At 37.5% G+C, this 26,174-nt stretch overlaps 1 protein-coding gene and 1 long non-coding RNA gene across 7 annotated transcripts in view; one reads left to right on the forward strand and one right to left on the reverse strand.

The window, feature by feature from the left end:
* Nucleotides 1-26,174, reverse strand: part of aplp2 (amyloid beta (A4) precursor-like protein 2) — a 98,574-nt gene that overhangs the window by 63,405 nt on the left and 8,995 nt on the right. The window lies entirely within an intron of this gene.
* On the forward strand, nt 4,055-6,036 carry LOC119786527. 2 transcript variants are annotated; one of them, XR_005281196.1, is made up of 4 exons: nt 4,055-4,164; nt 4,268-4,347; nt 4,954-5,043; nt 5,249-6,036. It is a non-coding gene; the product is annotated as an uncharacterized LOC119786527 (long non-coding RNA). The 2 variants fall into 2 exon arrangements; XR_005281195.1 differs by lacking the exon at nt 4,268-4,347 and having other exon boundaries at nt 4,073-4,164.

Below are 26,174 nucleotides of genomic sequence, written 5' to 3' on the forward strand. Positions count from 1 at the left end.
AAGATGCATACTCTTTTTTTTAATGCTTAATGTGAGCATCAGGCTTTGATGTGTTTAAAGAGAACAGCATAATTTCTTCCTAGATTAATACAAATCTTATAAGCACTACACTCACTAGATGCTGTTTAGCAATGTTTGAAGCATCACTGGCTCTGATCAATGTGCAATTAGGACTTTTTCCACTTTGAAAATGTTTGCATTTAAACTTACCAGTAAGACAGAAGGTAAATACATTCCTATTTGACCAAATATAGTCTATATATGCCTGTTATATGTTGACGTATCATGGGTTTTCTTTTGAAGATGTATAACTGTACAGAGGTAAACAGGTGAAACCCACTCTTATTTTTTTATCTAATATGCTCTCTCTGTGTCATGCAAAATAATACATTCAACGGACGGCAAATAAATGTATTGTATTTACATGTGCACTGGAACTATAAGAGGAACTGACACTGAGGATTTTGAATATTAACTTCAAGTTAAGTTAGTTGTACATCTGGGCTGTAGTTAGTCTATGTAGCCTATGTAGCCCATTTCATAAATTTGTTCTATGGCTAAAACAATTAATCACATCTATCAATAATTTAAATAATCGTCAACTGATTTAGTAATTGATTAATCATTAACTGGAGTATAGAGCCACTAAAATGTGCCTTTAAGCCAATAGAGCGACCCACTTAGAGCAGGAATTATACCAAGATTGTGAAAAAATATGTAAACATTTTGCATTTAGGACAAAAAAAAAAGTTTTAGTCTGTCAATATTCTCCATCCAGAACTCCTCCAGAGGAAACGTTTCTGTTTCACCTGGGGTCATTTCGTAAAAAAATCTACTTTAAGGTACCTTTGGGTGATCTGATTATTAATCAATTCATCAAAAAAATAATCAACAGTTTCAACCCTTATTTTATGGTAACGTTCCAAACACATTTCTTCCATCATGCAGCAGTGAAGGGCAGCTGCTTCACCCTGAGGCTGCCCTGCATCATTATATCTGTTTCCTACAATCATATAATGTTTCTATTATACAAGTGCGTTTATAATAGTAAAGGATTAAATGTAACAACCTTTTATCATCATCCTATATTGCTTGCTGTTTAAATAGCTCCTTATGTCTATTTTCTTTTTTAGTGGCATCATCTATAAACACAACACTGAGAATCAGCCTAAGTTTATTCAAATATAAAATCACTTTAAACAATTATAAAAGACAATATAACACTATCTTATCTGTAATGTAATAGTATCCAAAATAAACAGCCAGATTCAAGCATTATTTACCAGACATTAATGTACTAATTTACTTATGGACCGTGTGGAAATCTAGAAAAATAGAATCAGTGTAAATAGATTTGCTCTGTTTGTCTTTATCCTATTTCTAGAAGTAGAATCAATTAAATAGAGCTATTTTTATGTGGAAAACAAAAAAATAGAACAACGTCAGCATCCTTCTCGTGTTATGTTCTACAAAATAAATTAACAGCTTTTATATACACCTGAACTGCCGTCAAAAAACAGAAAACAGTAATAGAAAAGAAATATTGGTGAAAGGGAATCAGAAATGTTGATAGATTACAGACTGCTCATTTCAACAGCAGTTTTCAGAACTCCTGTCTGACTCAGAATATTTTGTTTTATAAAAGAAATCCTAACTTTGGTTACTTTCATTTCTCAAGTTCCAAAAATCCAAACTATCTCCTGCTTCTTCACAGAACTGCAGTCAGAAGCTTTCGCCTGTTTTAGCCTAGAATAAGAGTGGGTTTCACCTGTTTACCTCTGCACAATTATACATCTTCAAAAGAAAACCCATGATACGTCAACATATAACAGGCATATATAGACTATATTTGGTCAAATAGGAATGTATTTACCTTCTGTCTTACTGGTAAGTTTAAATGCAAACATTTTCAAAGTGGAAAAAGTCCTAATTGCACATTGATCAGAGCCAGTGATGCTTCAAACATTGCTAAACAGCATCTAGTGAGTGTAGTGCTTATAAGATTTGTATTAATCTAGGAAGAAATTATGCTGTTCTCTTTAAACACATCAAAGCCTGATGCTCACATTAAGCATTAAAAAAAAGAGTATGCATCTTTTTGCAAAGGACCAATGACATTAGACCAGTGAAACTGAAGACCAATAGTGTCCCTGCCAAAGCTGAAATCAAACCTATGCCTTTGATATTCTCTCTTGCCTCTAACCAAGAATATAATCCATATATGTAGCCCACTTCTCTGTTGTTTTTGATCCATCGCTATTCATTCTGTCATGTAACAACTTTTTACATAGTGCTAATAAAATGACATTAAAGGGGCCACTTGTCTTCCAGAAAATGTGTCTGTCTGACTTGTTTTCTGTATGTTTCCTGCATATCACTAACCTTTTCCCAAGCTCATAATGCTTTCTGCAGCCACGGAACAACTGCAGTTAAAATTAAATGTAACATCTAAGTAACGTAGTACCTGTTTTCTGGATACACCCCCAATGGAAGGTGCTGCACCCATACCTTGTCTCCTACTCCACAATGAAAATGTAATTAGACTCTTGCACATTTGGATCTTGTTCTAGTACACATAAGTAAAGGTATTGACTAGTGGTCAAAGGTAGTGGGAAATAGATAAATAATAGTTCATAATAAATAAAAAAGATGAAAGAATCCAGTATCCAGTTCTCTCTAGAAAAAGAGACACACCTTGCCTATATTGTTCCTCAGCTTTGGTGCAAACACCTGTTTGCTGCTCTGCCAGTAGCCTACTCGTTATATGGCGCCATCTGCAGACTGAAAGAACATTTATGTGACGTGGTTAATATATATATATATGTATATGTATATGTATATATATATATATATATATATATATATATATATATATATATATATATATATATATTTATATGTATATGTAGGAGAATATGAGCTATGGGGATTATCAAACCTCCACTGGCTCAACTAAGCAAGTTTTTTCTCATTGCACTAATAACACTTTTAATAAGAAATGTTCCTGTTAATTTAATTTTAACAGCAGTTGCTCCATGGCTGTATAAAGCATTATGGAAAAAGGTTGGTGATATGCAGGAAAATATACAGAAAACAAGTCAGACCGACAAATTTTCTGGAAGACAAGTGTCCCCTTTATTGTCATTTTATTAGTACAATATAAAAAGTTTTTACATGACAGAATGCATGGTGATGGATCAAAAACAGTGAAGTAGGCTACATTTATGATTATATTCTCAGAAAAAAATAAATAAATAAATGGGCTTGGTTGGAGACAAGACAGAATATAAAGGGAAAAGTCGGACGGCCTCTGCCGGATTCGAACCCGCCACGAAGCAAAAGGATCGCATTGAAGGCGGTCACTTAAGCCACCACACCCCCTCTCGGTAGTATTAAGTGGTGAAACATTCCTAGTAATACCTGTGAATACAAAACATTAGTTGGCGATGCATGTTGATGCAAAACGTTTTTACGTGAAAATAGGCATGGAATGGATTCAAAATAACAGCAAAGTGTAAGTAGTGGATATATTCCTAAAATTAAGGCTTTGTGAAATGGCAATGCAGTGAATTCTGGCAATGCTGCAACATTGAGCTCTGTGCAGTTTTCCACAAAGCAGATCTGTGCTGAACTTTCTTGGTCTGGCTGCCTTGATCAGAGATTGGATGCAACCAGTTCAAATGCATTGGCTGTGGGAAAAGAAGGAAGGACATCATTATCATATTAGGAAAACGCGCGTTAAATACGCGCGTTCTGACCGACAAAACGCGCGTATTTAACGCGCGTTCTGACCGACACAACGCGCGTATTTAACGCGCGTCTTGCGGTACTATCATGACGCGCGTAAAAGGCGGCGCTTGTTGGTAAAAGACGGCGTAAAAAGCGGCGTAATCTCGGGAGAACGCGCGTTTTTTGCGGGTTAACTTCAATCTTAACGCGACAATTCAATGCGAAATATGACCTTCTTGGCTTGCCATAAAAAACGCGCACTCGCGTAAAATACGGGTTGGAACTGCGCGTTATTGTACGGACGATTATTGGCCCAATCGGCTTGCCATACACAATAGCGTCGTTGCGAGCACGACGAGACCTGGAAGATTTAAGGCCAAACAAGAAAACCAGACAACCATCTCTTTTAAGATTCTGGTCCAATCCAACAAAAGGGTAAGTAGAAACCAACTTTATCACTTTATTTTCTAAAGGCTTATATATATATAATCTAAATAACACAGATTGAAATGTTTATATCTTGTTTTCTATTCTTCAGTGGACCTGGCACAACTACAGAAAATGACCACAGCGTTGACCAGTATGAACGTTCAGATATTGGAGACGCACAGATAAAAGGTATGATGATTGCTAGAAAATGTTGATAATGAGAAAATATTATCAACATTGTTGATTGTTGATAAACAAGTTGTTTAAAGTTGCAAAGTAATGCAATTGTAGGAATACTTTAACCAGTAAGGGGAAAGTTATGAAAATTGCAGCGTTTGATAAGTAATAAAAAGAGTGTACAATTAACAAAAATAAGCAACATTAGTTGCCATTGACATGTATACAATAGTTATTTTGTAGTGTGTATTTTTGGGTCTAAACCTGTACCACATGTGTTGTACTGTTAAAAATAAGAATGGTATCCTTTATGAAAACATTACTAACTTTTATCAATTGGTAAGGATCCAAATCAATGAATGCTCTAAGCACATGCTTGGAGTCTAAGGGAGTCTTGTTAACATTGTGATATGATAACTACAAATCTGGTGTTATTTGTTTTCAGTGCATTTAATATTTTACAATAAAAATACAATTTACTTTTAAGTAAATTCAGTTTTGTGCACCTGGTGATATGTGTTCAGTGAATTTACGATAAAAACACAACATTAAATTGTTTTGTGGCTCCTCCTGAGATTACAAGGTTCACCTGATCACAAAAATAATTTCCTTTTCCAGATGAACAACAAGGACCGTGTTTCGATGTAAAGACAACCGAAGAGCCGGCGCTCAACCAAGCGGATTTGCCCCAAACAACTTACGACATAGGTGAGTAATAGTTGTATTTTTTTCAATGTCAAAACAACTAATTTTGTTTTACATGATTTACTTTTTTGCTTAATCTTGAAATCTTACATTTTATAATAATTATTTCATAATAAAGCAAGACTATACAAAATCTTCATGTAGGCAGATTTACAACTCCACCAGCACCCATGCAAAATTGACAATGTAAATATCAATGTTATTACAGATATATCAAAGGCCAAGGACCGGATTAGTGAAATGGACGACTCTGGATAATTCCAACTTCTTCAGACCAGAAAACCACCCAAATCTTTCAATTTCCCTGCCAGAGAATTTAAAGACAACCGAAGAGCCAGTGGGGTGACCAAAAGAACATGCCAGAGGGACTGGCTGGACAAGTATGACTTTTTATCATTTTTACATCATATAAAGATGATCTACCGTCAGGATCAACATTCAGGCAGGAAGTGAAGTTGTGGCACACAAAGTGGTATCATCAGTGGAAAAACCCAGCTCTCTCCCTGAAATTCTAAAGATAACAAATATGAAGTGCTACCCAAACATTTATATGATTCTTCACCTTCTGTCAGTCATACCTGTTACCAGTGCTTCTGTGGAACGTGCTAACTCGGGTCTTAAAGCAGTGAAAACTTTGCTGAGGTCAACAATGGGACAGGAAAGGTTTGTGGCTTTGCTACTTTTGTATGTGCACAAGGACATTCAGCTAGACATCAACAAAATCATAGACACATTTGCCCAGAAGCATCCCAGAAGGTTGACATTTGTAAACCCATTATCATCATCATAAAGTTTGTAGTAGAGAACAATATTCTTTGTCTGGTTTAACTTTGTTTTTTTTTTTGTTTTTCAACAGTTTATCTTGTTAAAATATATTCAAAACTCCTTTGTCTTACTTGAACCATACTTGAACCCAAGTCCTTGTTTTTTTTATTTTTTTTTATTTAATGTTCTGTGTAAATATCATTTCTGGAAATAAAGAAACTCCTTGTTTGATTAATTGTTGATAAGGATCATTTTTTTTTCTTCAAACTACCTTTTAACCTTGTGCATGCTTTAAAAACTGAGAGATCCTTTTTTAATTACAATAATGTAATCATGCTAATTCTACTTATGTTCATCCATTAAAATTATCAATTATAAACCCTTGGATGAATAATTAGGGTAGCGTGAAAGAGTGAAGATGGTATTCTTTGGTCTTTTAGCCTCACATTGTCTTGACCTGTGACCCTTGACCCCGTGACCCCATGACCCTTAGGTGCGCACCCCCCTTTGAAAAATCCTGGATCCGCCCCTGATATATAGCTCATGCTTTAATAACTTGCTTCCCAGTAGTCAGACTTTCTAAATAGACCCAGACTTTGTAAACATCTTTTTAAGGTTTTTCTCTGGCTGTTTCACAAAATGTGCCTCAATTAGAGAACATCCTTCTAAGGAATGTTAATCATCTTCGTTAGCATGTTTAAATAAAAGGCATGAATGATTCAGACAACAAGGCTCCTTAACTCTTAATGAAAGTTTGTCATTTTTATCTCCTGGTAAATAAGTATGTGCAGTTCTGATGTTTGGAAATATATGGTTATAAGCTAAAACCTTAAGGTATTTAATATCTTCTGAAGACTGTTAGATCCTATTTCTAGTTACTTTGGTTCTGATGAGAGTGTGGACTACAATATTCAGTTTCTAGTTCATTTAAATGTCCGTTTAGACTAAAATGTGTTTTTTTTTTGTTCAATAAAGGACTAATTTTAGAGATGATAACTAGCCAAGTTAGACTGCATGGTGACACAGTGGGTAGCACTGCCGTCTTGCTGTAAAAAGATTCGATTCCAGGCCTGGTGTCTTTCTGCATGGAGTTTGCATGTTCTCCCTTTGCATGCGTGGGTTCTCTCCAGGTACTCCGGCTTCCTCCCGCAGTCCAAAAACATGTCCGTTAGCTTAATTGGCTTCTCTAAATTCTCCTTAGGTGTGAGTGTGTGCATGGCTGCGTGTCTCTGTGTTACCCTGCGACAGACTGGTGACTAAAAACGATTCTTAAATCGTAAAATAAAATGTAAAATAAAGTCATAAATTATCTGTCTATGTCTATCATATATATATATACACATCTCAATGTGCTGGATATTGCAGCTCGTGCCACCTAACGGGCGTCATGCACTATGCGTGGAAGAATCGCCCACTAATGTGCTCAGCTAAGCACTGCGTGTTTAATTCCTCAAACTAATGACACGAATTGCCTTGAGTAGTAGGCGAACGTCGGAATCAGGCGGGAATTGCGGGCGGGAGCGGGACAAACTATAACAGGTGCAGGCGGGAGCGGGACTGGAAAATCTGTCCTGCACAGACCTCTATCACATACCTAAAAGGAAATAAAAGCATATTAAATCCAACATCCCACTCATTGTTCACGTTTCATGTAATGGAGATCAGCAATGACTGTTCTTCCTGATCTCCTAAATATGACATAGTATCTCATCATTATGATATCTTATCTCGTAATTATGAGATACGATCTCATAATATTGAGATCAGGATCTCATAATTATGAGATAAAGATCTCGTAATTATGAGATAATATCTCGTAATTATGAGAAAAGCTGTCAGATTTTTTTTTCTTAGGTGAATGCAATACGCTTCCGTAAATAAGCTTCCATAATGAACTAATAAAACAGTGCTATATTTTATTACATGATAGACAGGAGCTGGTAGCTGTTAACATAGCCTTTTTTTAAGAAAACCAGGGTGGTTTTAATGTTTCTCCATGATTATACACATTATTTAGGGTTGCTATTAGGGGTGTGGGAAATAACCGTTTAGCGATATATTGTGATATTTGGCTGCCCAATATTAATTTCCCAAAAAAAAAAAATGGTTACATAAAACATTGATGGGAAAATGGGCTACCTCTGCACCCCCACTCTGGCAGAAAGCGCTGTGGAGCCCTTTAATCTGTTTTTGAGGCAGTCACAGTGGAAGAAAACCCCAAACAACATGGATAATAATACCTAATCAATATTTTCTGATGAAAATATACAGCACTTGCTGTTTTATCTCATCATTTGATTTTGATACCTGGGGAAAATATGGCAATATATAGTGATACTGCAATATTGTGATAATATCGTATCGTGACCCAAGTATCGTGACATGTATCGAATCGCAACTCTCATGCCAATACTCACCTCTAGTTGCTATGGTATTTTAGGTTAATATTGATGTTTTAACTGAAATACATATAATCAAAAACAGGTAAAAGTCAAATTTCTCAAAGCGACTGAAAACGCAAAGTTTTTTTTGTTCATGTCAAGACGAGCATTTCGTGGCTCAGCTTTATGTGACTGTAAGTAACTGGGAGCCAAATTCCTGCAGCGGTCAGGGTAAGATGGGAAGTAGGGGGACATTTTTCACGGGGATCTCAGCGAAGGAAGAGTTTCCTTAAAAAACCACCATGGTTAGCAGGCAAAAATTAACTTGGGGATGTTCAACGTTGTTGGCTTTTTCACATTAGACATTATAATGAACACAAAACCATGGCAGAAATAAAAAAACAAACAATTTCTTTAACACAAACCATCCTTCCAATGCTTGACCATCAGTGGCTCCTCCATCGCCATACGGGCTATTGTTTACCCAGTCTTTCTCAGCTGATCATGGCGTTATTATAGACAAACACTGAAGCAATGTCACACTCACCACTGCCGCCCTTACTTGTCAGTAATTATTCCCCGTGTTATTCTAAGTGCCTGTAGATCCATGAGCCAACTAAAAGCCTGTAAATGTAGGGAATTGGAGCAATTCTGGGCTGATAGAGGAGGGAAAAAAAATGCTGTTAATTAGAGCAAAGTGCCTTGTCTCCCCCCCCCAGTCTTTTCCCTGGGGAGAAGAAATCTCTGTACTAGTTTTAAAGAATTGAAATTAGCTGGACAAATTCTGCTCCATAGAGACAAATAAACATTTAAAGTAAATAGGAAAATACTATGACTATAGTGCTACACTGTGAAGAAAAATGAAAAGCTGACAAACTGATTAAAGTTTTGCCAACTGAGTTTTATCTTTTTGTGTTAGAATTGAAAACTCAAATAACATAAAACATAAAATGATTTTTAAAAAATGATGGTTTTAATAAGATAAAGGCTGATAAAAGCATTTTATTTTCATAATAAATGAGTGAATGTCACCTTATTCATTTCTCTGTCAGAAGAGTCTGCGTTCTTCTCACTGGGATCTTTCTAAAGATTTTTTTTATTGAGGTTGTTTAGCCGACAGAATAGGAAGCTGATTGGTCACTGCCAGTTCTGAACTGGCAGTGACCAATCACTTAACAGATGCCACAGCTGTATTCAAATATCATGTATAATATTAATATATAAAACAGTAATATTTCCCATTATATCTCTGTTATTATATGTTTTTTAAGACTGTGCACACAATTATTTTTTTTTATTATTGTTTATAACAAATGTGAAGAAATTATTGCTCTTGAATGAGGAAATTTGTTTTTCACTTTCATCCAACAATATCAACCCAAAAATAGAGTAGCAGTAATGCTCACTAGGGCTGCAACTAACAATTATTTAGCAAATTAATCAATCTGTCGATCATGTTTTTCGATTAATAATTGGATAGCCAAATTAAACCAGACTCAAACTTTTCCCCTTGAGAAGCTCTGGATAGAGTATTTTGACAGACGAACATTATATTGTTTTAAATCTTGAATGCAAAATGATGATATATTTTTTTTTTACAATTTTGGTATAATTACTGCTCTAAGTCGGTTGCATGTTTTAGAGTCTCTATGCTGAATTAGTTGACGATTATTTCAATAACCTATTAATCACGATTAATCAGATGAAATGTTTCAGCCCTAATCCTCACGCAATATATAGGAGATAGATAGAAATGCTAAGACACAATTACCACTCAGGATACAACATGAACATTGGTTTTCACTGAAGCAGGAGTCAAAACGTTTAGGTTTCTTTGCCAAGTTTGTGAATGTGTAAGAACTCTGCTTTCTCCCTGCTTTTCTTTTAGTCATAGTATGTGACCACATCCCTTTAAAGATTCATGTTTGCTGAATTATTTACTCAAGAGGAGATAATTTACAAGTTGGCCAATTTGTGCAATCTTTTAATAGTTTTTTTTTTACCTTCCTACTTGTAGTAGTTAATTCCTACTCATGAACTTGAACAAACTTTATCGTAATTCTAATTCATGGTTTAAATTTACCATATGTTATTTCCAATTGTCAAAAGGACCAGCATCCGTAATAAAAATGCTACCTGAAAATACCAGCTGTACATGAACGATTACGGCTGATTTTTTAATACTTTAAACCCCTAATCAGGAGAGAAACACGCTGCAAAGAGCAGAGAAGACAAAAATCTAGATTTAAGTATTCAGTCCAAAATCTAATTAAAACTAAAGTCCCAGAGGCAGTGAGGAAGCTAAAATTTTCAGCTCTAAATGGAGATTTTTCTCATTAGAGTCCTTGTTTTCTTTTTATTCTTATGACTGGATTTTAAACACAAAGTCAGATTAAGTCTTTGTAGAAGTCTTCTTCTGAGAAATGTGTTCCAGTGAGATTCACAGAAAACCCTATTACGTTTTATTTGGAAAGGTCGAAACGAACAAAGCCAAGTAGCTTTAGGAGAAAACACATCCAGCATTCACCAGTAGGAGAAGCATAGCTGGAAAAGATCACAGGACAAAGGCTGCTTTTTCTGCAGTTTCAAATCTTCACTCAATCTTTTCAGGCTGGCAGATGCCACCATCTTTCTCCCTGCTGTTTTCTCCTGCTCCTGACAGAAAACACAGAGCTGTTCCTTGTGAACATCAACGCAGCCGCTGACGGTCCACATCAGGATGCCTGCTGCATCCTGTGTTTTATTATCCTTTCATTCTGACAGCCGGTGGAGCTGCAGAAGCCATTTCCCTTCACAGATTTTAAACGGGATATATAAACCTGCCTGTTCTCTTTCACCTTTCCTACACAGTCGCACAAAACCCTCGGGGTCATTCCCAGCAATTATGACATTATATTCTTTTTTATCTGCCTACCTGCTCAGATTATGAGGCAGATTGGCTTCTATCTGCAGAAGAGCAGAGAGAATGGAGGATGAAGACCAGCAAAGGCAGGAGAGAAAATCTGCTTTGATTCCTCACAGGCAGAGCTGCCAAACATCGAGTAAGGGCAGATCAGATGTTAGCGACGAGACGATTAGGTGTTTGTGTTACGTTTTTTGTAAAAAAGAACAACAGTTTAAGCAAGATGAACTGAGATGTTTTTAAATCAAAACTGCTATATTAGCAAAGGGAATCAGCTCTATCTATAGATATTCATTCATCAAACAGAGATCTGTAAACATGTTTTAAACCTTCGCACATCTCTTTATTTATTTTTTTTGCTTCCAAGCAGTCACATCACCATGTCATTTTTAAAAGATCTCTTTTTTGCAATTTTCCAGATAAATCAATGTTATTCAGCTGAGAAACTATAAGCAGCACGTCTGTTAAACTGCAGACTGGAGGCTAGGTACCCACGCAGAAAGTTTAACTAATTATCCAGCTATCAAGTCTCTAAACTCTCATTGCAACTGTCTGAAAATCATAAAGCTAAGAGGATAACAATCTAAAAAAGCTAATTTAGTTTAACTGGACAGCAATCATTGATTTATTCCATTTCAATGGCATTTGGAATCATTGCCTCTTTTCTGTCATCTAATAAATGTTAAAAGGTTTTTTACTATTGTGATGCCATGGTATTTTTAATTGCGTATTTTTGGAGCTGAAAAGGAAGTTGAATAAAAACAGAACAACTGCAAGAGGAGGAACAAATAGAAGAAACGTCAGGCATAAATGTATGACACATGATCAGTGTTTGAGTCACAGGAACACTAGAAATCTGAGCCTTACTGCATCAAACTGCTTTATCATCAGTGCTTTTCTCCCCTCATAGACTCAGCAAAAAAAAAAAAGATTTATTTGTACTGTGACTAGCTGCTGGTTAACTGGCTTTAATGTGTAAACTCAACACTAGCTAATTGCTCTAGTCTCCAGATAAACTTTGCCAGTTTAAACACCTACTTTGGGTCAAACTGTTGCTATTTTGTCAGATGCATCTTTCTCTTTTGTCTCTGCAATCAAATTAATGTAAATTAAATAATAAAACTAATGACTGGTATCCATTTGTTTTGTGGCAAAGGACATTGTTGTTCCAACAAAGGGAGCACTTTACACCTGCTTAGGAAGCCAATAACTCACTTTCTATAAGCAATTTATTTTGATTTATGATTCCAACAGGTAACATCGAACTGGTAGTTTTTTTTTCTTTTGCTATTTCGGCCAGGACGCAAAATAAAATTGGCAAAAGCAAAGGATTTCAGATAATTGGAAGCGTTTTAGTTGAAAAGGTTTTGATAATTCAGCATCAGGGTACATGCATTACATCTGCAATGGATACAAAATGGTTAGTTTACAGGAATGACATGGGGGTAAGGAGGGACAAAAAGGAGTGGCATACTGTTGATATAAAACAGGAATTAACACAGAGTTGTTTCATGATGAAGTTTGAAGATAAATCTTCATAAAACTGATATACGTCACCAATTTACTTTATTTTGTTCTTATGCTGTAAACTTTTCCTACCATCTTTATTTATGTATATATATCATTTTAGGACTTCAACTTGCCTGTAACATTGCTGCTGCTACACCTGAATTTATTCACTGAGGGGGCAATAGAGTTTATTCTATTCTAATCCATTCTGAATTTGTGTCACTTTTCAGATGATATAATAAAATATTTCTGATGGCAAATTGTACAAAATGACTTTAACTCATTGGTTTTTTTAAATGATATGCATGTTATAGCCAGAAAAGACCACAACCGCACAAGTGCAAAATGGTTTAGCAGCAAAGTGAACGGCAAAATTTGGAAAATATTAACAAGCAAAAACAACCCTCCTTTTGAAAATGGGCTGGTAATGGAATAAAAACGAAAGGAATAAAAAGAGCCAGTCTAAAGAAAGACTTTAATAGACCTTCAGAAAGTCAGAAGACCAACACACCAAGGTTGCAGTTTAAAAAGGATGAATGACAAACAATTCAGTCTTTGTACTGGAATGGAGTAGATCCATTTGAATTTATTATGTAAAATGAATGCATCTAAAATTGTCTGCTAATTTTGCGTGACAAATTGCATTGAGCTGTGGAATGGTTTTATACAAATATAACTCAACTGGATTAAACTGAACCACAAAGCATAATTGAAGACTCTTGCTTTCTACCATATCAGAGGCCTATCACAAACTGTTACACTCCAATGAAAAGAAGAGCAGAAGTTTTACTTTATTAGAAATAATCTATAAGAGTCTAGTTCATTAAAATCCTTTCTAACATTAAAAAAGAGCTAAATTTAATGTTGCCTATCAGATTTTTTTTGCATTAGTAGAACCCATCAAACTAAACCACTTCTGTTAATTATTTTGTTCCCTAAATAATTAACAAGTTGTTAAAGTGGAGAACTTGAAAATGGGGAAAATAAAATGTTTGTTCAAGCTTCTATAAATCGCTGTTTGTTGTTTCATTTATGCACTTCCCACCGAAGTGTGTTGCTTTGAGATTATGATGCAAACAGCACACAATACACTCTGCATTTCTGAATACGTGTTGTGTGGGATAAAGTCAATCAGCTGGAAAATAGCTGCTAAGGTTGAGTTGAGGCGATAAAGATATAATCCCAGTGAGGGCTTTAACTGCAGTTTGTTGCTCGGAAAGACTAAGCAGGTGTAACGATGCATAATTAAGATGATAAAGTTTATACTATTTTTTTTTATTTTTTTTTTTCCTGCAGTAAAAATAACCACTTTTCATTTATGGCTAATGATTACGAAATACATTTTATAACATGTTAATAAATGTTTTATCTGGTTTAGTATGGTTAATTATTCATACCCCTGTCAGATTAAGATTTAAAGAAATCTTGAGCCAATTAAAAATTTGCTTCAAATAAAAGGGGAATTAGCAATAATAATTTTATCAATATTTAATCAATGGAAATGAAACAAATAACGATCATTACATTCTCAGTAATTACTGAATAACAATGCACAGCAGCAAAACAACTCTTACAATTGCAATTATTTATCTTTTGAATTTAGCTAAGAATGTTGTTGGTAGACCTCCCTGCCATCACCCTAATTTGGTTTGGACCTGAAGATTACCTTTTAACCTAAATCAGCCCAGGGTAGGTGACATTTTGAGCTTAACTGATTCTTCTGGGTTTTTTTTATTTTTTATATTCCTAGTATTCTTAAAACAGGACCATTAGTCCTTTTCTTAATCAATTTCAATACATTTCTGTTGCCATTTTAGGGGGATCTGTTGGCAGCCCATTCAGTGCAAACATTCATGCACCGCAGTATGACTCCTTCCAGGCCTGTTTTAAACTGACATTTTTCCACATCACAGCTGTGTTCTTCAAACACGTGCTCCTCTCTCCTGCTGTCGGTACAATCAGCCATTCTTCCCCCTCTGTCCACTAAAAGCTCTCCAAGTGAGTAACCTTTTCAATCCTCCACAGCCCTCCTTTCATTAAAGCATTCTGAACAACTCTGTATGAATCTATTTCCTGTTGCCCTGGCTTTCTCAGTACATCTACCTGCCTCTGTGATCCACGTGACCCAGCGACCCTCTCCGCCCTCTCTATCCGGGCTTAAGGGTCCACGTGTTGCGGAGCAGATTAAGTTCTCTACATCACCAGGCCAGATGTTTAGGACCGAAATAGACAGCTTCACCTCCATCTCAAACAAAGCATCACTTGACTTGATCCTGTGTTTATAGGAATATGGCCTACTCAGTATCCCAGAGCTAAATCACTGGACAACTTGATGGTGCTACAGATTCATCCCTGAGCTCTCTCCTGTGAGCCAGTGAAAAGATCAAACAGGCAGTATTACTTGCTGTAAGATACATATTAGCATGATTTAATTGGTTGTTGCCTTCTCATGTATAAAAAGCCCATGTGTGCATGGTGGGAGGTCTATTCAGGCAGCGAGCTGAGAAGAGGAAGGATGTGTAGAAGTGTCAGGAATGTGCCTAAAGCTGACATTAACCACACAGAGTGGTTAATAGGTATTACCGATTTACTTTTCACACTGTGCGGGTAGTTTTAGGCTTTTTTTTTTGCAGCAGGGATTTTTCACGAAAGCTTCTCAAGTCTAAACTTGGGATCAGTAGTTAGAGCTAAATGACGCATTTAAGCTATAATCAGGTTGTTTTCTGTATGCCTCACTTTTAGTTAGAGAACAGGACAGGGGCTTAAAGTTGAACCACCCTTTACAGCTTTGATCCATCAAAGGTAGTTAGATTATCATGCATAAAGTGGTAAGGCAGTGCTGTAGAAGAAGGGTATTGACTAGTGATGACTTTAGAGGTGTGCGTTGTGCAACTTTATTGTTTTAAAACCACTTCATAGACCATAACATGATGCAATGATGTAAAATCAGATATTGAACCCACTGCTGCCTATTGTTGGCTATATTCAGCCTATCTGTGGCGATTTGTCATTGAATACTAGCAAGGCTAACCCTCCCCTATTCTTTTCATAAAATCATAGGTAGAACCTGCATTGTCAAACTTCATATATGCAGTCATTAAACTGCATTAAATATGCGCTAAAATGCGACTGTTTTTATGAGTATGTTGTGCATTAATCAGCTGTTTCACTCTCAGATACCATCACTCTCAGAAGTTTGGGGCTCTGTCTATTGAGGTAAGTAAGGACAAATAGAGCTATGATTGGATAAAACGCCTAAATACGTCACTTCCAGTGAATCTAAACCTCTTAGTGGATCTATGGAGCAGGGGCAGGTCATGAAGCTGGCTGCTTGATGCTGATTGGCCAGCACGCTTGGGGAATTTTGGCTGACAGTGGCCAGAAAGCGAGGAGGTTTTCCTCATAAATCGAGAGGGAAAAGTAATCATTCATTCAGAGCATTCATTTTGTGCTAAACCCTTGCCGTGGTTTCTGGTGTTTATTATTTCAGAGCGCTTCACAGCAACTATTTTTATGCATTTCACAATTTTTTAATGCAGACATGGCATTTGGATGATCTAATTAACACCATTGGGGCTCCCCTGTTAAAGAGAGCAGCAGCCACCTCTGCAGGAAACCATATGTACAAATAGCATATGCATTCCCTGTTATTTCACAGTAATTGCAGATCTGCAAACTTTGTTTCTGGTCCAACTGGTCCCTGATGCTATATTTTCTCCTTGATTTCTGTAACAATTGTTAAAAATGTCAAATATATCTAATCTTTTACTCGTCTTTTGGCAAATTAGAGGCCAAAAACAAACAAAAATATGTACTGTATTAATAGGCTGTATGGTACTGTAGAGGGATGCATTAGTCAGAGGTATTGTATTAGTAGAAAGCTGGAGTTACATTGTTGTTTAAACTGGTTTAAACTAGAGCTTCAGGTTTATACTGAATAAGCACAAGGAAATATCAGATATCGGTCTGTTGGAACATTGGGGTCATTGGTGGGAAAGACTAAGCAACGTTTTTACAATCCAGTCAAATGCCTTGAAGATGGAGGATGTTTGAACAACAGCAAAAGTCTTTGCAGGGCTAGAGAGATTGGAAAGCGTGCTGACTGACACTGGTGTTTTTTTTTTTATGTCATCAGCAGGTGCATACATATATCCTGCTGGATGAGCCTGAAAACCTCTGGCCAGGGTTTAAAGCGGATGGTGGTATTTATCCCCATCTTTGCAATGTTTTATGTTGAAACTTCAGAACTGACTCACCAGGTTTGGTTGAAGGATACTGTTAGTGTGTAACCAGGTACTGTATATAAAGGTTAACAACTCTCTGCATTGTGATTCTTTAACATTGAGATGTTTGAAGTGATACCACTTTAGATTATCTACAGCACCAGCTGCTTAGAAGATTAACTTGAACTTCTTTCTTGTCTTTGGTCAAACATGGGGCAGCAGTGATTTCACAGGAGATTTTGGGGCCAAAGCGATTGTTCAACAGAGCTCTTCATAGTTTAAAGCTTGGCCTGTGTTTTTCCCACTGGCCGCTTTCTGTGGACACAGACCTTCTCCCTACTTTGTTCTGCTCTCTCAGCAGTTTAAAAGAGTGGGGATTAGACTCAGAAGCGTGTCTCTCTCCAACGTCTGCTGGAGAGCAGAGTCGCCTAATCTTCCATGCTGAGAGGAGGCAATTTCGGAGAAGTGACCTGTGCTTACTTCACGTTCTCACCTTCCTCTTCCTCTTCTTTCCTCAAACTTCAGCACAAACACACCACTGCATCCTTCCTTCCTTCGATTCATCACACCCACTTTTGCTTTTCCACTTTCCTGCTAGATAACTCCACACTCATCAGCATGCAGCACCGAGCAGCTGCTCCTCAGGACCCGGCAGCCTGGCAGACAGGCGGGCTGACTTGTCAATAAAAGAATCACAGTGATAGGGCGCCTCAGCAAGGCCTCTAGCCCTTCACAGACATCTCTCTCAGCAGCCTGCACTCTCTCACTTAATGAGTATATAATTGTTGAGCAAGCGAAAAAAGAAAATTGGTAAAGTAAGGCAGCAGCAGAGGCAGTGAGGTGAGAAATATAATTGTGAAGTCATTTACTGAGGAAAAGCACAAGGAGGGATCGTTTCCCACTCATGTGGACAACCTAAAACATAAAAGAGACAATTTGCCCTAAATTTGCACTGCAGGTGAATCAGTGCAGAGAGAAGGATTGGAGGGGGGCAATCACGAGAGCTGTTGGGGGGGCCTGGTGCTCCCTCTGAGGTTACATCGAGTTTCAAGAACAAATCTGAAAATATCCCACAGAGATGCCACAAGGAAGACATGTGAAGGAGTCCTGCTGCCACAGAACTCCTTCACATGTTCATGCATTTAGAACAAAGTAAGCCATTTTGGACCTCTTCTGCAACATCTTATTTATTTACATATGTACAAAACAATTTTAACTTTATAAATATCTATTTGGCATGTAAACAATGGGCTATACTTTAGTGAAATGGAGGTGACTCACTGAAGGCATTATATTGTCCTTCTAGATAGGGAGTAGCTTCAGATAGGTTGGAAGGTCTTTGAGTAAATCGCCAAGTTTGAAAAAAATATATTTATACCTGGGTGAAAAGTTGAAAAAGGGATAATGGATGGATGGACAATCCTTTTAGGTAAGTGAAAGTATAACTAAACTTTTTTTTTTTTCTCAGTATAGAGCAGGCTGTGATCCCTTTATTCTGCACCATCTGCTCACTTCCATCTTCTCTCTGCTAGATTTTTAGAGGCTGATGTAAATCCTCTATAGCCATTTTTTCTAAATTACCCCCCAATCATTGTCTGTAAACACTAAATCACAACAATTCTCATCTAAAAGTATACGGAACAGACATATTAAACAGATAAATATTAAAGTAGTAATGTGATTTTTTTTTTTTTTTTAGTGTGTGCTGCGAGGTATTACAGCACCAGGAGGGAGAGGATTGTTATTTTATTATGGAAACTCTGGAGAAGAGAAACCTTCCACTATCTAATTCAGTTAAAGTTTGTACTCCTGATTTGTAAAACAAAAAATCCAGCTGTGGAAGCCTTCAGGAAATGAAATGGTTCATTAGCTTTAGAAGCAAAAGAAAAGACAAGAAAAAGGAAACTTAATGACTTTTGAATGTTTTACAATTATTTATATTGCTTCCATGTAATTCATGAAAACTGGTGTTTAATAATTTTACTGAAAAAGGACGACTCTGTTAAGAAACATTAGTCAATAAGGACATCCATTGACAATTTTTGAGAGCAACAAACCCTCTGAATTGAATTTTCCTCCTGCAGAACAAATTGTAGCTGGAGTTTTTTTTGCAATAACAAAGATTTTTAATGTTACTCTCTATAGTTTGTACTGGAATGCACTCAGTGCCACACTCCAACAGCCACCCAAGTTGATTTTAAAGGGATCTATGCCTCGATCGAAGAGCTCCCAGCATTATTTCCCCCTCCCTAAAGAGCCAGAGCAGCAGAGCATTAAACGCGGTGCCGGTCTCCAGGCAGCGGAGGCCATCTTCACTGGGGGCAACATGATGGATGTAATGCACGTACCCTTATCTGTCATTAAGCCCTGCTCTGCCCTCCCTCTGCCTCTCAGCAGGAGGAGGACAGAAGGGCTTCAATCAGATTAGTGGGGAATATAACTCCAGAGAGACACGGCGAGGCTGAAAGCTAATCAGTCTTGTCTACGTGGAGAAGACATAGGCTTCACTGCAGGAGCCTCTTTCTCAGAGACACTCCGACTTGCCGTGGTTTTATGTCAGCTGTCTGACCTTGTTCCACCTCCTCCTTTTTCTCTTCCCCTAAAGCCCCCCCACAGCATACCGCTACCTGCTGAGCGATGATGGGTCCTACTCTATCCCACAAAATCTAAAAACAGCAGCTACTGACTCTTTCCGTTAAATGAAGGCATGCAGCTCTCTGACAGATAAGAAGTTGCACGTTTTTTTTGGTTCCATTTGGGGGAATTTCAGTGAATATAAACTTTAATAAGCACCAGTTTCATGGTTATTGAATAATTTGTCTAAATGACAAAATATCATAATACCGACAGACCTAGTGGCTGGAATAGCAAAGAGCAAAATGGATTTTAAGCTTTATGGAAATTAATGCTGAACATCACAACAAACAAAAAGTCCTTTGCTATATTTAACATTTTGGCAATCCATATAAACTTTTAGAATATCTTTAAATTGTTTCCATAACATTTCTCTTTAAAAGATTTTATTTGCTGTTGCTGTTTGTTACACAGCTGAATGAAACGCTCTAAAACGGGTCACCAACGCGGGGCCCGCGGGCACCAAGGGGCCCTTAAGCACCACATAGGATGACCTCAGAGTTTTCAGAAACAGAATAACTCACAAGTTTGAAATTTTTTTTTAAATCCCGTTTCTCTTCCTTTTAATCATTTATAACGGACTTCATTATATTAATCATATGCAGCATTTGAGTGTTTGCAGAGATTTTAAAATGACAATGTAGAAAATAAACATCAATAATTAAAATGTGTTTATTATGTGTGAAGTTTAGGTGAAGGCTGACTCCTCCATTTGTAGGTCAGGACTCAGTACCCATGAAGTGGCTCTAAGCCTTGGAAAGGTCAGTGACCTCTGCTCTAAAGTATCCGTACAGGTAGAAATTCTAAGGTTATTTGGTCAATCTGCATTCTAAAAAACAAAAACTAGTTGGCAATAAAAATACAAACGGAAGTGTTAGTTCTGGGGGATTTGTGGGTCCTCGATCCAAAGTAGCACTGTGACGGCACTTATGAGTTAGACGACTCTCAGATGACTGGACTACATTATCTGAACTACAACTCCCAGCATTTCAAAAACACCCAGATGACCCTTTATGTTAAAGATAAGAACATCCTATGACGAAGATCAAAAAAAGCAGTGGTTTGGGGCGGATGAGGAGTAAAAGAGGAGGTAAAGGCCAGTCAGGGCGTCTTGCTGCTCAGAAGCCTCTATAATTAGCCCTCTGCTGATCAAATGACTTAATGGGTTTGTGTGAAAACAGCAGACTATTTCAGCTTTGCGCTTCGAGCTGTGCTCATATCTCATCAGGCTAATGGATTACTCTGGAGAGCTTGATTGCTTTTTATCTCTGATCAGGATGGTTGATAGAGGTGTGCAGCTGCAGCCTTCATTAAAAATTTGTACTCATCTCAGGACAAAATTATGCATAACAGAAAGAGACTGTGAGAAAAAAACCAACCAAACGACAGCTCTTCAAATCAACTCCCTGACGAATCATTTCCTTTGGATGTGTAAGCGAGAATGGGCTCTTATTAACTTCTTGTGACAGATATGGGAAACCTCTGCTGGTCATTAGTTAGAGGATAAAAGGAGGAATACTCAGGGGATGATATCAGGGTCACAGCTCAGACACCCAGCATCAGACATGGGTGGAGGGATCTCTGCTGCAGAATGTTAAATATGCTTCCTGCAATGAGGCTCTGAAGATCCCAGTGGTTCACAGAAACTGAGCAGAGACCTGCTTATTCTTCTGGATATTAGTTTAAATTGATTGGAGTCTATTTGAGATCAGTGCTTTGGTTTTTATAAAATTACGCACACATCAGTGCCAACTTTATTTGTTCCTTTGACATGTAATCAGAAAAGTTCAAAACAATATATAAAAAAAATAAAATGAAAGAGGTGGGTACGTTAATAGCGGCAACAAGACTGTGACAATAATCAGATGTACGTTTCAAGTTTTGATCTCAGCTAAAGCAACAATGAGATTTTTTTTTTGTGTGTGTTTTATACTAACTCCACCCCTTTTAGGACCATATCCACATGCACTGGTATTCTGAAAAGTCAGCTAAAAGTAAAAATAGCAGAGAGAGAAGAGCAGGAATGACAGCAGCAGCTTTAGAAGCATGCAATAAACAAAACAAAAAAGTCAGAAGCAGTGTGTTATTATAGGAGCACTATGGATCAAATCTACTGTAACACACAGATGTGGATCAGAATACACACAATGTGGAAAATTTGTTGCTCTCTAATGTGTGCACAACTTGGCTACATAACAAATCAAATCAGTAAAACTGGTTGAATCTAGGGAAGACGTGTCAAATATTTAATTGTTCAGTAACATTAAAGACTGAGCATGTTTGTTTTGTTAAAGTAACTGATTATTAGTTGTGACAAATTCTGTCAATTAAAGATTTTATTTAAAATAAATTTTGCACTTTATTTTGTGTTTACCCCGTTGGACATTTTGTACTGTTTTATCATTTTGATTTTCAGGATCCAAGGTTTAACATGGTTGTAATTTGCATTCTTATTAAAGGAAGTTCAAGTTTAAAAATCTAGAGCTTAACAAAAATAATCATGATTTCAATTTTGACCAAAATTATTATGAATATATTTTCAAAAACTTAAATTCCTTAATATGTGGTAGTTTTGAATTAAACTTGTTTTTTTCCAAAGAGCAACACACACGACAATAACAGAAAATGTGCTGCACGTTCCTCAACAAACCCTAAATGCATTTTTAAAATGCTGTTGCTTTGTGCAAAACTACATATCTTTTGTCCAATCCTATATATTCTGTGTTCAAGTGAATATCTTGGAGAGTTGCCAGCTTTATCAACTCATCTCTGGTCTTACAGTCACATTTTTAATAAGCAATGTTGGAACCAGATAATAAATAACCCAGAATGCATCAATACTTTGAAAACCCCCAGCTGACTCACTCTGGTCTACCTCTCAGACTCCAAAGGATTTTATTTATCTCCATTTTTGAACTTCAATTCTAAAGTCATGCATGAGAGAAATTTAAACCCATTTGCCTTACGGGCAAGAAATGATCCTTTATGTGACTGTCAGCCTCTTCTCTTTGAGGCAGCCTTCATTTCCCTCAGTCTGAGCCAAGTCTTATTTTTGCTTTTTCTTCTTAAATTATACAGCGCACAAACATCCCCAGTTTATTGCTGCTGGGAGGAGAGCCGCAGCCTCCTCATCTCGCATGAACACCTATAATTGAACAAAATGTGGCAAATGAAGAAGGGATCTTAAACGTAATTAGGGAGAAAAGCTCGAAGGAGACGTTTCCACCTAGTTTTCTAATGAAAGTGCATAAACAGTGAGCACCAGTTGTCCCTCTTCTGCAGCCATGTTGTGTCTGTGTGTCCCATGTGAACTGTCCAATGGGGCCACCTCGTCCTTGGCCACCTTCTCCTTGAAAAACGCTGCATCAGACAGGCTGCTAATGGGGCAATAACATATCCTGATCACCGACAGGAGCAGAAACAGCAGCAGCCGTCCTCTCTCTGGGGATATTCAGTTACACTGCAGTGCTTCTATCTTCTGATGCCTTGACAGTTTCATCGCTCCTCCCACAAGGATAAAAAAAAAAAAAAACCTATAACCTTAAAACACATGGAGTCCTTGCTGCTCTCATTTCCAATCCGAATGATGCGATCCGACAACAGGAAGGGAGGTATGGTGGAGAGAGATTCAGATAAAGCTCATCGGGGGAGCACACTGACAGGGAAGTAGCTGAAACTAACAAGCTGTGTTTTCTCTGGCAGAGGGTGCATTGTTTGTGCAGCTTTGCTCAGCAAAACACAACAGCAATGTGGCGTACAGCTCAGTCAGGCAGCTATCAGGATAACAGTGCCGTGCCCTTCCTCTCGTGGCTCTCGCTATTCAGCTGCATGATGATAAGTTCAGGCAGGATAATAAGATGGGACTTCTTGTGCAGTTTAAATCATCATAGAATATTTTTTAAAAAGCACACGAAGCATCTCAATAACGTTAAAGGACATCCAATTCCAGGTTCATCATGGCGGTGAATGAAATCCACCTTCATAGACCCAAACCCCCCTTAAAAAAGGTTACAGATGTTCCTTTTTAAGGAGGTAGAGGTATGTGCTTGAACTAGACCATTTAAGCCTATTGGTTATTTTCCTTTTCACCCATTCTGTTGTAGTGCTGATGATGACTCAGTCCAGCTGTCAGACAGTCTCAATGATAGGAAGGCATCCAGCTGCAGAAAAAGGCCAAAATCGTTACCCCTACAGAGCTGCTAAGGGGGGCAGACATCTTAATTTTGGTCACATGAAGCCAACTGTCCAGGAAGACTTGATTCACAGTTCTGATTGTTTTGCTGAAATCTTTCCAACTTCAGTCTGGTCAATTCAAGACATCAAAGCCACCCAAAAGCACAGAAGAAGAAGACAGAAGTAACACAACAACAAGTAATAATGAATGTGACTTTCAGTAGGAGTGTTCAATAAAGCTTTGTTTAAATAAACAAAAAGGGCATAGCAGTGGATGCTGGTGTCTCCTTGTCATCATACTCCTGAGTGATTGGAGCCAACGGTTTCATAACTGCATCATCAACAAAGAAATATTAACAACAGGGGTTTGCAAAGCAATCAGTGATGCTCTCAGTCTAGTTAGAGCCCTAGAAATGATGTAAATGGGCGGTAAAATGACTGTAGACACTTTGAAAACCTTTGGATACGAATCTGGTTTGATACCGCAAATGGAAATGGATTAAAATTGGATTTTTGGAGGGGTAAGAAGATTGGAACTGAGCTGATCAGAGTGGCATGAAAAGTCGGGTTTTGAGTCATATGGGGGCAAAAAGTTCTTATTTGGGTCGCATTTACCTGCAGTGTGTCCATAGGCTTGGTCATGATGACACCTTTGTATGAAAAAATATCCAAACACTTCAGATTTGATCTGTTTCCTCGGTTTTTTTGCCCCCCACAAACTATAACACGTCACAAGCTAAATAAAGCCTTTAAAATGTGTAATACAGTAGAACTTCTGGGAGTCTCAAACGTCACCACCTGACACAAGGTTTGACACAAGGTTTTACTACAAGGGAAGACTGGCAACCATTTGAAATGTGTGTTAGTCTTGAATAATTTCCGCTTAACAAGATGGACAACAACCTGTGTGGAAACAGCCCTCTGAACCTTACCAGATGGTTGCTACTCAAGGTCATTGCTGATGTCTTTTCTCCTCAGGGCCGGATTAACAGACAGCAATACAGCTCAGATCAAAATAATGATAAAACACCAGCTTTTACAGGTGTGCCGTCAATACAATTTCTCCTACTTTATAGCTTTTTTTTTTTCTAAATAGCTTCCAAGCTTTAAAAAGTTGTGCTATCTCTCTCTATGGCTTTACGCTCATAGCAGATCAAATGCTAGATAATATGGCCAGAAAAAAATCTACTAATAACAAAAAACATTAAAGAGAAGCTGAGTGATTTATTTTCATAGATGTTCTGCAAACCACATGAATAAACCTCATCTTTCTTAATCTACATCGTACAAAGCAGAGCAAAGGGCTTCTCAGTGCAGGAGTGTGAGTCACTAAACCCCTGTAACCAGAGATGCACACCTGGAAGAGACCAGGTGGGGATGAAGGCCTCCACGCACACATGGACGAATGGGGGTCCCCTGTGGATGAGAAAGGCGGCGCTGCAGGCAGCGATACAAGCGCACCATTACGAACAGACAGCAGAGCAGATATTTTATTCATAGGAAGAAAATCTGAAGGAGTGAGAGTGACTCAAAGAGCCATGGGGGCTCTCAAACACATAAGCATAGCCAAAGCAGGGTTGACAGGGTCCACCAACCTCCACCAACAAACAGAAAACACATTAAAAATGGCGTCTGAAATGGCAGAGCCTCTATGATAGATATGAAAGACGATGCAGACGTCCCCTGAACGCGCCGTAGTATAGAGTTACCTAAAGGGCCATCGCAGGAAGGGAGCAGCCTGAAGCACAATACAGAAAAGTGTTTGCACTGCAGGCGACGCATTCTTCAGCATATGAAGTGACAAAAGACATCAGCCTGGTCTGGGTTTGTACTGAGAGGGTTCAGCTGTGGCTCTATTCATGGCTGGGGAGATTTTAAACTAGAAGCTGTTATATAGCATCTTTAACAGATTAAAAAATATTAAGTGCGTAGGAGCCTGAATTTATAATTTGCGATTTTGTTGGTATGCGTTTTGTTTTTCTTGCTAAATTAACTTTTCTTGAAATTACTAAATACTATTGGTAATTCATATAAATTTGGGGAATTTGTATATTTATCTATTGTGGTTATTTTGTTATCATTTTCATTACTTCTTCGGTTTAAGCAGAGATGGGAAGTAACGAAGTACAAATACTTCGTTACTGTACTCAAGTAGATTTTTCTGATATTTTTACTTTACTTTACTACTTATTTTTATGGCGACTTTTTACTTCTACTCCTTACATTTTTACACAAATATCCGTACTTTCTACTCCTTACATTTTTAAAAATTGGCTCGTTGCTTTAGTTTAGAACCATTTCAATGGAGTTACCGTTATTATTTTTCAAGTCATCAATACCAAATTCAATCTAATTGGATGGGAATCTACGTTGCATTTGACGCACCACTACAAGATGAATCGACAGATTCGGCGGTATTCATTCACGGCAAAAAAAAGTGGTTTCTACTTTTACTTTTATACTTTAAGTAAATTTACAAGCCTGTACTTTGTTACTTTTACTTGAGTAAAGAAGTTTAATCAGTACTTCCACTTTTACCAGAGTATT

This window comes from Cyprinodon tularosa, unplaced genomic scaffold, assembly GCF_016077235.1.
Source record: "Cyprinodon tularosa strain WSP-4 unplaced genomic scaffold, ASM1607723v1 ctg274, whole genome shotgun sequence".
In the NCBI taxonomy this organism is placed as follows: domain Eukaryota; kingdom Metazoa; phylum Chordata; class Actinopteri; order Cyprinodontiformes; family Cyprinodontidae; genus Cyprinodon; species Cyprinodon tularosa.